The 13,542-nt window shown below is 45.4% G+C and overlaps 1 long non-coding RNA gene across 1 annotated transcript; it reads right to left on the bottom strand.

The window, feature by feature from the left end:
• Window positions 1-5,830: 5,830 nt before the first annotated feature.
• Window positions 5,831-9,187, bottom strand: LOC144683251 (uncharacterized). The gene is made up of 3 exons (XR_013577206.1): window positions 9,158-9,187; window positions 6,758-6,854; window positions 5,831-5,904 (listed from the first exon to the last, which is right to left on the bottom strand). It is a non-coding gene; the product is annotated as an uncharacterized LOC144683251 (long non-coding RNA).
• Window positions 9,188-13,542: the final 4,355 nt, after the last annotated feature.

Below are 13,542 nucleotides of genomic sequence, written 5' to 3'. Positions count from 1 at the left end.
ACTAGATTAGCAGAAAAATGAGTTGGAATCAAAGAGAACTGTAGTGTTGCTAAAAAAACAAGTGCTGGTCAGACTGCACATATAATACAGTGTACAAGAGGAACATTGGTGTGTCCAGCTCACCTTGGAGCTCAATTCCAATTTAATTTAAACATTTTGAGGAACCAGCAGTGGCAGCCATTCAGTGTTGATCTCTGTACATGGGTCAAGTCATCAGTAACACATTTAACATTTCTACCTTTCCATTAATATTCCAAACCCAGCACTAACATCCCCGGCTGTGATCAGTATAAAGGCTTTTTTAAAAATTGCCAGTTCAACACTAGAATGGAAGCCTCAGTCAGAGCTCACATGGGGAGCTGTTATCAGAAATGTGAAGAAAAAGGGATGGCTATCTCAAATTCTCTTGTGATTAAACATTAAAATAGCATAGGGCAGAATCATCCGGTCCCAATGATTGCAGGCGTCATGGTGGGCGTGAGCGGACAATATGGCGAGAAGGCTAAAAATCAGATTTACGCCATCGTGAAACCAGTTTGCGATCGTCTACTCGATCCAATAATGGCAGGCTGAGTTTCCCATCACCCCATGTCGGGAACCTAATTTCAGTGCTTTAGTACCTTATTATAAGCCCTGCTTGCCAGAATCATCTTCCCCCCGGGATCATCCAGACATGTCAGCATGATTGCACGCCGACGTGTTCCATAATTGTACTTAAGCGACGTGCACCTGGCGAGCAGTACTTCGCTCGGGACTTTGAGAGTCGCTTGTCTAGCTTGCTTCAGGCAGCGTTCTCAGTCATCGGCGCCAGGCTTCGCAGGCAGCACATCACTTTTAGATGGGCTCACAGGCAGACCTCTACCAACCAGACCAGCCTTAAAACGGGGGAGGCTTTTCAATGGCTGCAGGGTTAGGGTTTGCTTGGGGAAGGGGAAGAGCTGGCCTCAGGCAAGGGAAGAGTCTGCAGGGTGAGGGATGTACTGGAGAAGGTGTGTGTGGAGGCACATGTTGATCTGTGCGAGTGGCCTCAAGATGGTGAGGTGTGAGGAGGCAGTCTCCAGAGGTGATGAGGCCAGATAGAGGTGTGAGGGTGTGTGTGTGAGAGAGTGAGTAGTGATATCCCTTGAGTTGGGAGTGAGTGAGATGCCAGTGAATGCGTGATGGGCTTGAGTGTGTGAGTTTAGAGTGATGAGATGGTTGCCTTACCCTGGCGGCATGGATGAGATCATTCATCCTCGTTCTGCACTCGATGGCCAACCTCTTCTGTGCAGTGTTGGCACTGACCACCACCTCCCAAGCCTGAGTTGTGAGATTGCTGGACCTCCTGTGGCCAGAGCAGGGCCAGAGGACATCACAGCAAGTCTGCAAATGGCATTCCAGTGACGGGTCACTGAACTTTTGTTGGCTTTCAGGGCCATGTCTTCACTGGAGTAGTCCTGGGCTGCAAGCATTGAGAATTGTTTGTGCAGCTGCAGTTTAAATATCACACCCCGAGTGAGGGAATGGTGAGGTAACGGCGTGATGGGCAATTCAGAGGCAGGCCACCAGGAGATGGCTGCAGAATTAATCAGGCAGGAAGTAGCCGGTGGGTAAAACGTCGCTTTTCACGTCCGCCATCACACTTGGTGCAAATCTGGGACGATTCCGCCCATAATCTTTCACCCAGATTATTCAGTAATTTACATAGTGACTACTCACCCAATTTCACAATTAAAGGTAACTTTATTTTCAACTGTCTGATTTGGTGCAGTATAATATCCATTCAGAATCTCTCCAGGATTACCGCAATTCATTGCTAAACAGAAAATAAAATGAGAAAAGGTTCAAAAGCACTCCAAAATCTCTAACAATTCTTTCATTGCAATTCAGGAATTGAACATGAAGATAATAAGCGTGACACAATTACAGAGAACGTCAAGTTATGTTCAGTTTGGAATCCAATTTTCAAAACAGTTAATGGAATGTAGTCCTTTATTGCGAAGGAGTTAGAACTTGCCCAGCATCGAGGCGTTAATCACACACAACCAACTCCGCCGGGCAGGACATGTCCTTTTTATGCTTGATACTATATTCTCGAAGCAACCACTCTACTCGCAACTCTGCCATGGCAGGAGACTCCCATGAGGAATACAGAGACACTTTGGGATGGCTTAAAGCATCGCTGGGGAAGACAAACACTTACGGGAGTCCCTGGCACGTGACCATTCAAAATGAAGAAGGTTGATCTTGGCAAAGTGCTGAAGACATCGAGAGACTTTGGTCAGAAATGGAGCAGTGGGCAGGATAAAAGAACGTTATACCCACAGGCCGCCATGGCGGCTTTTTGCACCGTATCAACACCTTCACGGTGCGTCCCACCTCATTAATTATGCATTCACAGGAAAACACCGGATCACTGGCAGGTGGGCTTGGTTTTGCCTGCCAGGCTGTAAACTCAGTGCTTCCTTGCTCTGGGCACCATATTATTGAGACCAGGACTGCTCCAGTCGACATGGCCTCCTGCAGATGTCAGGGCAGCACCTAGAAGAAGTGGTAGGCCTAGAAAGTTAAGAATTTCTGATCACAGTGGCTGCGTGGGGGAACGCATTTTGGCTCTTTAAAATCTGAAAATATATCCACTTTCACTGAATAATTTGTAATGGTTTCTTTCAGCTTCATTTACAGGCTTTGCATGTCCTTCCACCTCCATTCCATCCCCACTAGCAGTTCAGCTGCACGCAGCCAGAGCACAAGTGATTCTGGCGGGGGAAATATGTGTGGGGCAGGGCCTTTCGGAGGCTCATGCAAGCATCCACGAACATGAAGCCTTCCTCCATCACACACATCTCAAAGTCCTGAGCATTTTCAATTCTGCCTGCTGGGGTTCTCTTTCAGTTGTCCATCTGAGCTGACCTGCATCTCCGCCCACCTACTGATCGCACTCCCTTGCAGCACCCTTCATGGGGACGCAGTGGCATAGTGGTACTGTTACTGGACTAGTATTCCAGAGACCCAGAGTAATGCTCTGGAGACCTGGGATTGAATCCCACCACAGCAGATGGTGACATTTGAATTCAACAAAAATCTGGAATTAAAAATCTGATGATGACCATGAAACCAATGCTGATTGTTGCAAAAACCCATCCGGTTCACTAATGTCCTTTAGGGAAGGAAATCTGCCGCCCTTACCTGGTCTGGCCTACACTTGACTCTAGGCCCACAGCAATGTAGTTGACTCTTAAATGCCCTCGAACAACGGCAATTAGGGATGGACAATAAATGCTGTCTTAGGCAGTGGTGCCCACATCCCATGAACGAATAAAAAAACTGTGCCCATCCAACACGAGGCTCCTCTCACTTTCGATTTGAAAAACATGATCATAGTCAAGTTTCTTTAAAACTCTCCCATCTTTTCCCCCCCTCCAAGTCACCCATATCCCTTCCCCCATCGCTGTTGACCCTCGGCATCACCTTCCACTTCCCCACCATCGCCTTCCAACCCGAACCTTTCTTTCCAGGATGTCCAAGTGATTGTGCACATTCCCTACCTTCCTAAGAATCCCACCCCCATCCACATTGACCTCCCCGACCTCCTTCTTCCCAGCCCCAGGATGCGTGTCTGCCTCTGACGTTCCATCAACCGCCCTTGCTGTCCTTTCTATCATTACTGTCGCACACTCACCCTCCCATCCTTCCAGCTCACTATGCCCCCCTCTAATACTCACCATTTCCTCCTACCACGCCCACCCTCAATTCGCTCCCCAGGAGGCAGTCATTGACTCCACAGAACCTTCCCTTGCATGCTCACCTGGACATTCCCCACCCCCAGCTTACCCCCTCCTCTGCCCTTACTTCCTCCTCCGCCCTTACTCCCTCCTACACTCTTACTCCTTCTCCCTTTCAAACTCCTTCCTCCCCCAGACTCCTTCCTTCCCCTGTACTCTTACCCTCCTCCAAATTCCTACCTCCTTCTGGACTCCTTCCTCCCCATGGAGTCCTTCCCCCCTTCGAACTCCTTCCCCTCTCCAAACTCCTTCCCTTACACCTTCCTCCCCCCCAACTACACCTACTACCCCAGTTGCCGCATTCTTCCCCATTACGCCCTCCACGCCATGCACTCCCTCCTCCAGCATCCCAACTTTCACTACCTGGCACCTTGTTCCCCCACCTCGAAACCTCACCCACCCCGGACATCTTCATTGTCTTCTTCCTAACCTCACGAACTCCCCCCACCCCCCGCCACCCCAATATACCCTCCTCTCCTTGTCAAACCTAGACCTTCCCCTCGCAACTGCCTCCTAACTCCCCGGTACACATTTCCCTTCCACTCACAGCTGGAGTTTTCTCTCCCTGCCTCGCTGATCATCCGTAGCAGCCCACGGCCAAGACCACGATGGCCTGAAGCAGAACCCAGATATCAACTGAGACTCCGCCTCCCAGTTTCCCTAAGCTGCTTCACGGCAGAGCCATGTCCACGAGAACCCACCCAGCATGCACTGCACGTGTTCCTCCACGGTCCAGTAGAAGTAACGCTCCAGCATTTTCTCTTCTCGGAGGTCCGAAATCTGAGCAAGGCCCTAAAGGTAAGTCCCAACTGCTGCACGTCACACTTGTCCAGATGTGTTCTGGGCCGGTGTGTTTTCCCACCGGTGTAATGGTAAATCTGACGTGGGGGGACGATTCCGGTCGGGCATTATTTTGCATATCATTAGTTGGATGCAATGCGGGTTCACACACCGGCCTCCAGCGGGGTCGGTGTTCCACCATGGTGGACACTAATGGATGGTCCCGATGTGCTTTCATGCCGGTGAGAAACTGATTTTTGGCCTTTTTGCCATATTGTCCAGCCCCAACCATGACGCCCAGAGCCAAAGGGGCTGAAAAATTCCAGCCTTCGTTGGGAACATGCAAAGGCCAAATCGAAGCATCAGAAAGAGTGCCCAAATCTCCCAACAATTTATTTACTCAACCCTCCAAGAACCTCCTGCCCCACGTGTAGGAGAATCTGCAGACTGTGCATTGGACTTATCAGCCATCTCAGAATCCATTGAACCAGAGAGGAAGTAAATCATCCTCGATCCTGAGGGATGGTTAAGAAGGGGCTAGAACACAGAAGTGAGGGAGAGACTTCCAAATCCACTCTCTATCTCAAAGACCACTTATTTCTGTTTCCAAAGCATTATCTGCTCTCTCTCAGCACAAACGATAAAATCTTTCTCCCTGCTTTTGTCACCACCTCTAAACCTATTATTTTCACTCAAGTTTGATCAGCAAATTTCTGCAACATGGGCTGCACTAACACAGCTAATTCAGTAGGGCACAGATATTGTTGGAGCATCAAATGAGAATGGAAAAAGAAGAGAAGGGGGTATGAGCATGATTTAATTATGGATCATTAGTATCACTCACACTTTTCCTTTACCTGTCACTGTCACATTCTAGATTTCCCTTAGCCAAAACTACAATTTCCTGTCAGTTAGAACACCACTGAAGTTAGTGCCTCCTAAACTTTCCATTACCCATCAAAACTCAGCTCCTTGCTTCAACACTAACATTTGCAGTTGAGCAGAAGATTGAAAACTCCTCTAACAAACAGGATTGATTTGATGAATGACCATTTCTCATTTTTCACATTATCATCCTTTGTTATGCAATGTTGAATCAAAGCCTCTAATAACCTTTTCCTCCCTCATTCCATGAAGAGGGAACTCCAAGCCAGAGGATGTCAAAATGCAGCAGTGAAGGAAACTTGGCGTGAATCAAAACTCCAGGACAATACACTGAAAGTGGCATTTTCATTTTACAAAGAAGGTAGACTGGTCACTTTACAAAAGAGGTAATTTGAACTTACGTTCGCAGGATGGAACCTCACCATCCCATCCCTCAGCTGTACATTCCCGATAGTCTCTGCCCAGCATTCTGTATCTAGAAAAAGAAAAACAAGCCACCGTCAGTCATCTGAAGGTTAATTAGAGAAGTCAGTGTGTTGACCATGTAAGAATTCTAAGATGCATAGAGGAAAAATCTACTCAACTATCAGAAAACTTGATTAAAAAATAAAACAATCAATGAAAACTCAAACAATTTCCCAAATTAAACTCCATCTGCCAAATTTTTGACCAGTCACTTAACCTATTTGTATCCCTTTACAAAACTAATTTAGCAGAACAATGAGGGAATCAGATTCACTTAGAGCTCACATGGAGTACTGGATGATAGGAGCTCCAACAACACTCAAGAAGCTTGACACCATCCAGGGCAAAGCAGCCCACTTGATTGGCACCCCATTCATAAACATTCACTCCCTCCACCAGCGGCTGACAGTAGGAGCAGTGTATACCATCTACAAGATGCACTGTATAAACTCACCAATGCTCCTTATACAGCACCTTCCAAACCCACGACCGCTACCATCTAGAAGGACAAGGGCAGCCGATACATGGGAACACCACCACCTGGAAACTCCCCTCCAAGCCACTCATCATCCTGACTTGGAAATATATCACCGTTGCTTCACTGTCCCTGGGTGAAAATCCTGGAACTCCCTCCCCAACAGCACTGTGGGTGTACCAAGAAGGCAGCTCAACACCACTTTCTCAAGGGCAATTAGGGATGGGCATAAATGCTGGTCTAGCCAGCGAAGCCCACTTCCCTTGAATGAATTTTTAAAAATGAAGAATGAGAGATGGGTAGTTATCAAAAATTGTCTTAAATGCAATATTAAAATAAGATAGTCCTTCAACAAAATTATTCAGTAATTTATATACTTAAAACTCACCCAATGTCACAATGAAAAGTAGCTTTATTTCCAGCTGTTTTACTTGGTGCAGTATAATATCCATTCAGAATCACCCCAGGGTCACCACAAGTTATTGCTACACAGAAAATAAAACGAGAAGAGATAGAAATGTGACAAAGTCGCAAATTCTCCAAGGCTGGAATTTCACGGCCTCATTGTGGCAGGGATGGGGCTGTAAAATGTGGTGAGCCATTCTAAACTCCATTGACTTCAGCGGGGACACAAAATCCCGCTGCCATAAAACTCTGCCCTCAGAGTTTTTTTTTGCATTGCAATTCACATAACAATTGAATCGCCACAACATAATTTCCCACAATATCACATTAGTCCAACTCTGGAATTTATTTTTCAAAATGATGACAACACAAATGCAAGGCTTTCTCTCAGTCCACAATACTTCACAACTACAGTTCCCTCTCTGTCTTCAATTGCACTCTGTATTGGCCTGCAGCAATCTTCACCTACTGACTAAATGGTGGGAGACTAGAAGCCATGGAGGAGCACAGGGATTAAGGTCTGCATGTATGCAAGGCACTGAAAACTAGTGGGAAAGATCAAAATAGAATCAAAATTTTGATATCCATTATTTCAATGATGGTTGAATTCCAAAGTGAGGAAATGTCTTCAAATTTTCTTGTCCATCTCAAAGATCACTTATTTGGCTAGTCTGGGTGCTTTGATGTATAGTAGTTTTGAGATGTTAATTAGATAAATGTAAGGGGGAGAAGGTAAAGTGTAAATGTTCATTTGTTGAATAAACCATTCAGAAGAATGGGTAACATCTTGCGCCTAGCTGGGAGACACCAAGCAATGTGCTTATATTACTAATAAAATTGGTGAAATGAAAGGATATTATTGTTAGGAGAGATAAAATTGAAAACCCAGCAATACAATGGAGAATTTACATTCAAAGGGGAAGCTAGGTATAAACAGAAAGGTGTTTGTGTGTGTGAGTCAGAGGCATTTAAGATCTAACCAGCCTGTAAGCCTACAACTGTGTCTGCAAAGGAACCAAACTGCAAGGAACCTCATTTTGAATTCATAAGTCAAATGTGCTTTGCCTGGTATCTGTTTAAAGTCTATGGGTTATTGTTGCCTTGGTGAAGATTTACCTGGGAGTGATTAGTTTGCAGATTTGTTTAGAAGTTATTATGGTAGTCATTAGTAGATATGTGTATGTGTTTAATTTGCTGTTAAATTAATAAATGTTTCATTTAACTTTATATAAAAAAAACCTTTGAAAGCCCGGTGGCCGTATTCCTGATTTCAGAGCTGTATCTCAAACATACCAATTGAAATATAGGTTATGACAGTTGTTCAAGTTTCCCTCTGGGATTTAAACAATCCTGCTTTTACTGACTGCTGTGTCATAACATCAGCACCGCTGCCAGGAAAATCTTCCACCAGGTTTTTGTCACCTCGTCAATATCTATCACTTTCACTCATGTAAATTAATGCAACAGTGTCCTATTAGCTGCACTAACCCAACGTATTCAGTGGGGCACAAACAAAGTCGGATCTTTATATGAGAATGGAAGAGAAAGAGAAGGGTGCATTGACTGCACTTTTCCTTTACTTCCCACTTTCTCCTCCTGGATTTGCCAGGCACCAGACTATTGCTGCCTGTCAACACAAGTTCCCCAAAACTAGCACCTCCCAAATTTCCCATGGCCCACCAATACTTGGCAACTTGCTCCAAGCCTATCATTGGTTCTAAGGTAGAACATTACAGTCTTTTGGAAGGAGCAGGATTGATTTGATGAATGGCCATTTCTCATTTCACACATTGGCCTGGATGGGGTGGGGTGGGGTGGGTACAGGGCACAAGATGACATGGTTTAGCATGGATGTGGAAAGGGTAGTGTGTGGGTAGATAGGCGGGGGTTGAGTGGTTAAAACTGGAGGGATGTTTTTTGTTTTATTCCCTTATTCAAAATTTGACAAAGTGCCAGAGCACAGAGGCAGGCCTTCTGCCCGGCCCCTCTCTGTGCCCAGCAGCTTCCGCACTCACTCAAGGGAAGGCGGGCCCGAATTCCATTTCACCCCGCTTCCCTCGGAATGAAAATTCCAACTTCTGGGCAAATTTTTGCCATGTCGGGTTCGTGGAGCCAGGAATTGTCCGCACTCTGTGATCCTGACCCCAGGGAACAAACTGAGGCCATCATGTTCCTTTAATATGCAATGTTGAATCAAAGCATTGAGTCACTGATTATTCCCATTCCAAGAATTTGCAATTCCAAGCTAGAAGGTGTCGAAATGCCGTAGGGAAGAAAACTTGGGTGTGAACCAACACTGCACGGCAATTCGTTGCTGGTGGCTCAATCATTTGGTAAAGACAAGCAAGTCGGTCACATTACAAATCAGGGAAATATAACTTACGTTCACAGGATGGAACCTCGCCATCCCATCCCTCAGCTGTACATTGCCGATAATCTCTACCCATCAATTTGTATCTAGAAAAATAGAAGCAAACCACCTGCATTAGGAAACCGAATGTTAATTGGAAAAGTGTTAGCGTGCTGACCAGGGTGATATTCCAAAGGACCATAGTCCTTCACCAAAATTATTTAGTAATTTATATACTGGATACTCACCCAATGTTACAATAAAAATTAACTTTATTTCCAACTGTCTTATTTGGTGAGGTATAATATCCATTCAGAATCTCCCCAGGGTTACCACAGTTAATTGCTACATAGAAAATAAAAAATAAAAAGATAGGATTAATACAAACCTGCAAAATCTCCAACAGGTTTTTTATTGCAATATGAATAGCCACAACCAAATTGTCCACAATATCAAGTTACCATGGTGGAGCAAAGATATTTAGGTGTCCACGTACAGGTACAAAATCTGATTAAAATAGCTAATTCACTCAAAAAGTGAGGAAGTGACTTCAAAGGGAGGAAACAAGCTGCCCCCAAATTTCATGTCACCTCCCATGAACGCCTACTGGACACAGTGGAGGCCCACCGTGAAGTCCCCCACCCCTGCTCTGGGTGAAGACCAACGAGCAAGGCTACCAATCCAAGATGGGGGATGGTGGCACCGCTGGTCAGCACCAACAGCCTCCAAAGAGGACAGCGACCCAGTGCCAAAAGAGGAAAAATTATCTTCTCCATTCCGCCAGGGTAAGTCACTCTTCTCATCACTCTCAATCACACACAAACCCATCATACATCCACTGGGATTTCACTTGCTGCCAGGTCACTCTCTCACGCACACCTTCATCTGTCCTGTGGATCAAGTCCTCATCCTATCCATGGCACCACTCACCACCAACCACCCACACATACGAGGCATCCCTGTCATCTGAGGTAAATGCAAAATACTGCGGATGCTGGAAACCTGGGGCTGCATCTTCCGGTTGGCGAGCAGGGGCGGGACCCGCTTGCCGACATGTAAAATGACGCGGGGTGATGTCAAACATGCACCCCGATGTCACCTCGCATCATTTAGGTTGTCAGTTCGGTGGGCGCGCAGCCAATTTGGCTGTGCACCTGCCAAACTGTCAAAGGCCTATTAAGGCCATTAAAAAAGTAATTAAACTGATTAATGGACCCACCTGTCCAACCTTAATGCTGGCGGGCAGACGAAGAGCCCAGGCAGCCTTCAGAAAAGCATTCACGGGTGGGATGAGGTTTCATGAGGGCATTAAAATTTGTATGAAATGTCTAAATAAAAGAAATTGACAAGTCTCAGCTCATGTGACAGTGTCACATGAGGGGACATGTCAATAATTTTTTTTAAATCATCTTTATTCAATGTTTGACACCTGAGCTGATCTCCCTGAGGCAGCACTTAGCCTCAGGGAGATCCGTGCACTCTTTCGTGCGCGTGCTCAAGAGCGCACTCCCGGCTCAGGGAATTCCTCCCCCCGCCTGCACAGGGAATGCATAGCGCTTCCTGGTGCACGTCACGCTGGGCGGGCCTTAATTGGCCCGACCACGTAAAATGGCGGCACGCCCCCAACCCGCCCACTCCCGCACAACCCCCCTGACGGGGGGCGGGGGGGGAAGATCCTGCCCCTGAAGTAAAACCAGAAAATTCTGGAGAAACTCAGCAGGCTTGGCAGCATCTCTGGCGAGAGAAATAGACGTTTCAAGTTCGTATGACTATTCTTCAGAGCTAAGGAGAAGCAGAAATATGATGAGTTTTATACTGTTTAAGAGGGGGGGTGGAGCAGATAGAATGAGATATAAGGTCAGGGATAGGTGACAGCTAAGGAGAGATTGACAAAGATGTCATTGACACAAGACAAAGGGAGCGTTAATGGTAGTGGTAAAGAGTAAAGAAGATGCTGATAGTGGCATAAAGGTAAGAAAGCAGAATGCCAGCATTCTGAAATCAAAACAAAAACAAGTGACAGATCTTGTGGGAAAGGCGGGGTTGGGGGAAAGGGGTAAAAAATGAACGAATAAATAATAGAATAAAATAAAATTCAAAATAAATAAATAAATAAAAATTGGATTTAAAAAGTGGTCACGATGGAGGAGAGAGTTCATGGTCTGAAGTTGTTGAACTCAACGTTAAGTCTGGAAGGCTGCAAAGTACCAAATCAGAAGATGAGGTGCTGTTCCTCCAGTTTGCGTTGAGCTTCACTGGAACATTGCAGCAGGCCAAGGACGGACATGTGGGCATGAGAGCAGGGTGGGGTGTTGAAATGAGGTCCCCAGCATCACTTGCCAGTCTTTGGCAAATTCAATTCACTCCTTGTGATATCAAGAAATGGCTGAAGGTACTGGATAGTGTAAAGGCTATGGGCCCTGACAATATTCTGGAAATAGTACTGAAGACTTGTGCTCCAGAATTTGCCGCGCCCCTAGCCAAGCTGTTCCAGTACAGCTATAACACTGGCATCTAGCCAGCTATGTTTAAAATTGCCCAGGTATGTTGTGCCCACAAAAAGCAGGACAAATCCAACCTGGCCAATTACCGCCCCATCAATCTACTCTTGAACATCAGTAAAGTGATGAAAAAGGTCATCAACAGTGCTATCAAGCGGTACTTACTTCGCAATAACCTGCTCACTGGCGCCCAGTTTGGGTTCTGCCAGGGCCACTCAGTTCCTGACCTCATTACAGCCTTGGTTCAAACATGGACAAAAGAGCTGAACTCCAGAGGTGAGTTGGGAGTGATTGTCCTTGACATCAAGGCAGCATTTGACCGAGTGTGGCATCAAGGAGTCCTAGCAAAACTGGAGTCAATGGGAATCAGAGGGAAAATTCTCCACTGGTTGGAGTTATACCTAGCATAAAGGAAGATGGTTGTGTGCACTCACCTCCGAGTTCCTCTCAAAGTGAGGTTACCAGGTTCACGCCTTTTAAAGAAAGTTGTATACCACGCATCGCAAAATCATCCCTTGTGGGATTTAAATTCGAAGTGGGGGCACGATTCCAGTGCGTGGCCACAATAAATAGATGCAAATTTATTATAATTAAGTTCCTGAGTTTAACAGCGGGATACATGGCCTGCCACTGGCGGGGGTGTGTGGCAGGGGGAGTGGGGGGGGAGGAGCGACAATTGCATCCTGGATTTACGATGTTAGGAAATGCAACAAAGGCCTTCTCGTGAGATTCTCCGATCTCTCCACCAAACACGCCCGCCGCCAACAGGGGCTGGAAAATCCCAGCCAATAAATCTTTGATATGCAATGTTGAACTAAAGCATTGAATTACTGCTCCTTCCATTCCACGAAGATAGAAATCCACTCTAGGGGATGTCAAAATGCCATAACAAGAAATATTGGATATGAATCAACATTACTAACAATTCATTGGAAGTGGATCAATCATTTAGCTACTTGACAAAACAGGGAAACATAAACCTACGTTCACAGGATGGAACCTCGCCATCCCAACCCTCAGCTGTGCATTGCTGATAATCCCTGCCGACAATGTTGTATCTAGAAAAAGAAACACAAGCCACCTGTTATCAGAGTCATGAAGGTTGATTGGAAAAGTGTTCCAGTTTGCTGACCAGGTAGCAATTCCAGGATTCATAGAGAAAAAATCTATTGAACTATCAAAAAACTGCAGTTAAAAAAACAAACAAACAAACATGGAACCAGGTTAGCATAACAATTAAATAGGAATCAATCAATCAATCGATATTATTGCTTAAATATAAAAGCGCAGGTCTGACCCTAAATCAAGTACAAGAGCACAACGCAGAGTATTGGTGCATAAAGTTCACTTATGAGCTGACTTTTAATATAATTTAAGCATTCTAAAGAACTAATAGACATGGATGCCAAGTGTTTTCCAGCAAATGCAGCTTCTTATCGATAACATATTAAACATTTCCTATTTCAGCATAAAGATCCCTCACCTTGATCAGCATAAATATTTTGTTTAAAATTGCCAGTTGAACACCAAAATGTGTCATGACAATGAAGGAAAAACACCAAATTGTGTCGGAAATATTGGACTTCAAAAATAAGACCTGAGTTTTTTAAAAATGCACTCAAGCCACTGGCTGGAATACTGCAGGGTGACTCCCTAAGAGGTAATGGAACCCCACCCTGTTGCCAGACAAGGTACTTCTAAAGACATCCAGAAACTAATTGCTTCCTCTGGTAGAGACAATGGAATATAATGGGAGATGAGTATCATCTCATCAAGAAATCCTGTGAGCAAAACTTCCCACTTGGAATATACAAAGAAGGAGTTAAAAGTGAGCTGGAAAGTTGTCCCTGTGTCTGTTTGTTGGTGCGTGTTCTGAGAGAGAGCAAGTGCTGGAAGTTTGACTCAGAAGTAACAGCC

The sequence above is a fragment of the Cetorhinus maximus genome, chromosome 8 (assembly GCF_964194155.1).
Source record: "Cetorhinus maximus chromosome 8, sCetMax3.hap1.1, whole genome shotgun sequence".
In the NCBI taxonomy this organism is placed as follows: Eukaryota; Metazoa; Chordata; class Chondrichthyes; order Lamniformes; family Cetorhinidae; genus Cetorhinus; species Cetorhinus maximus.
This window is presented reverse-complemented; position numbering and strand designations above follow the sequence as displayed.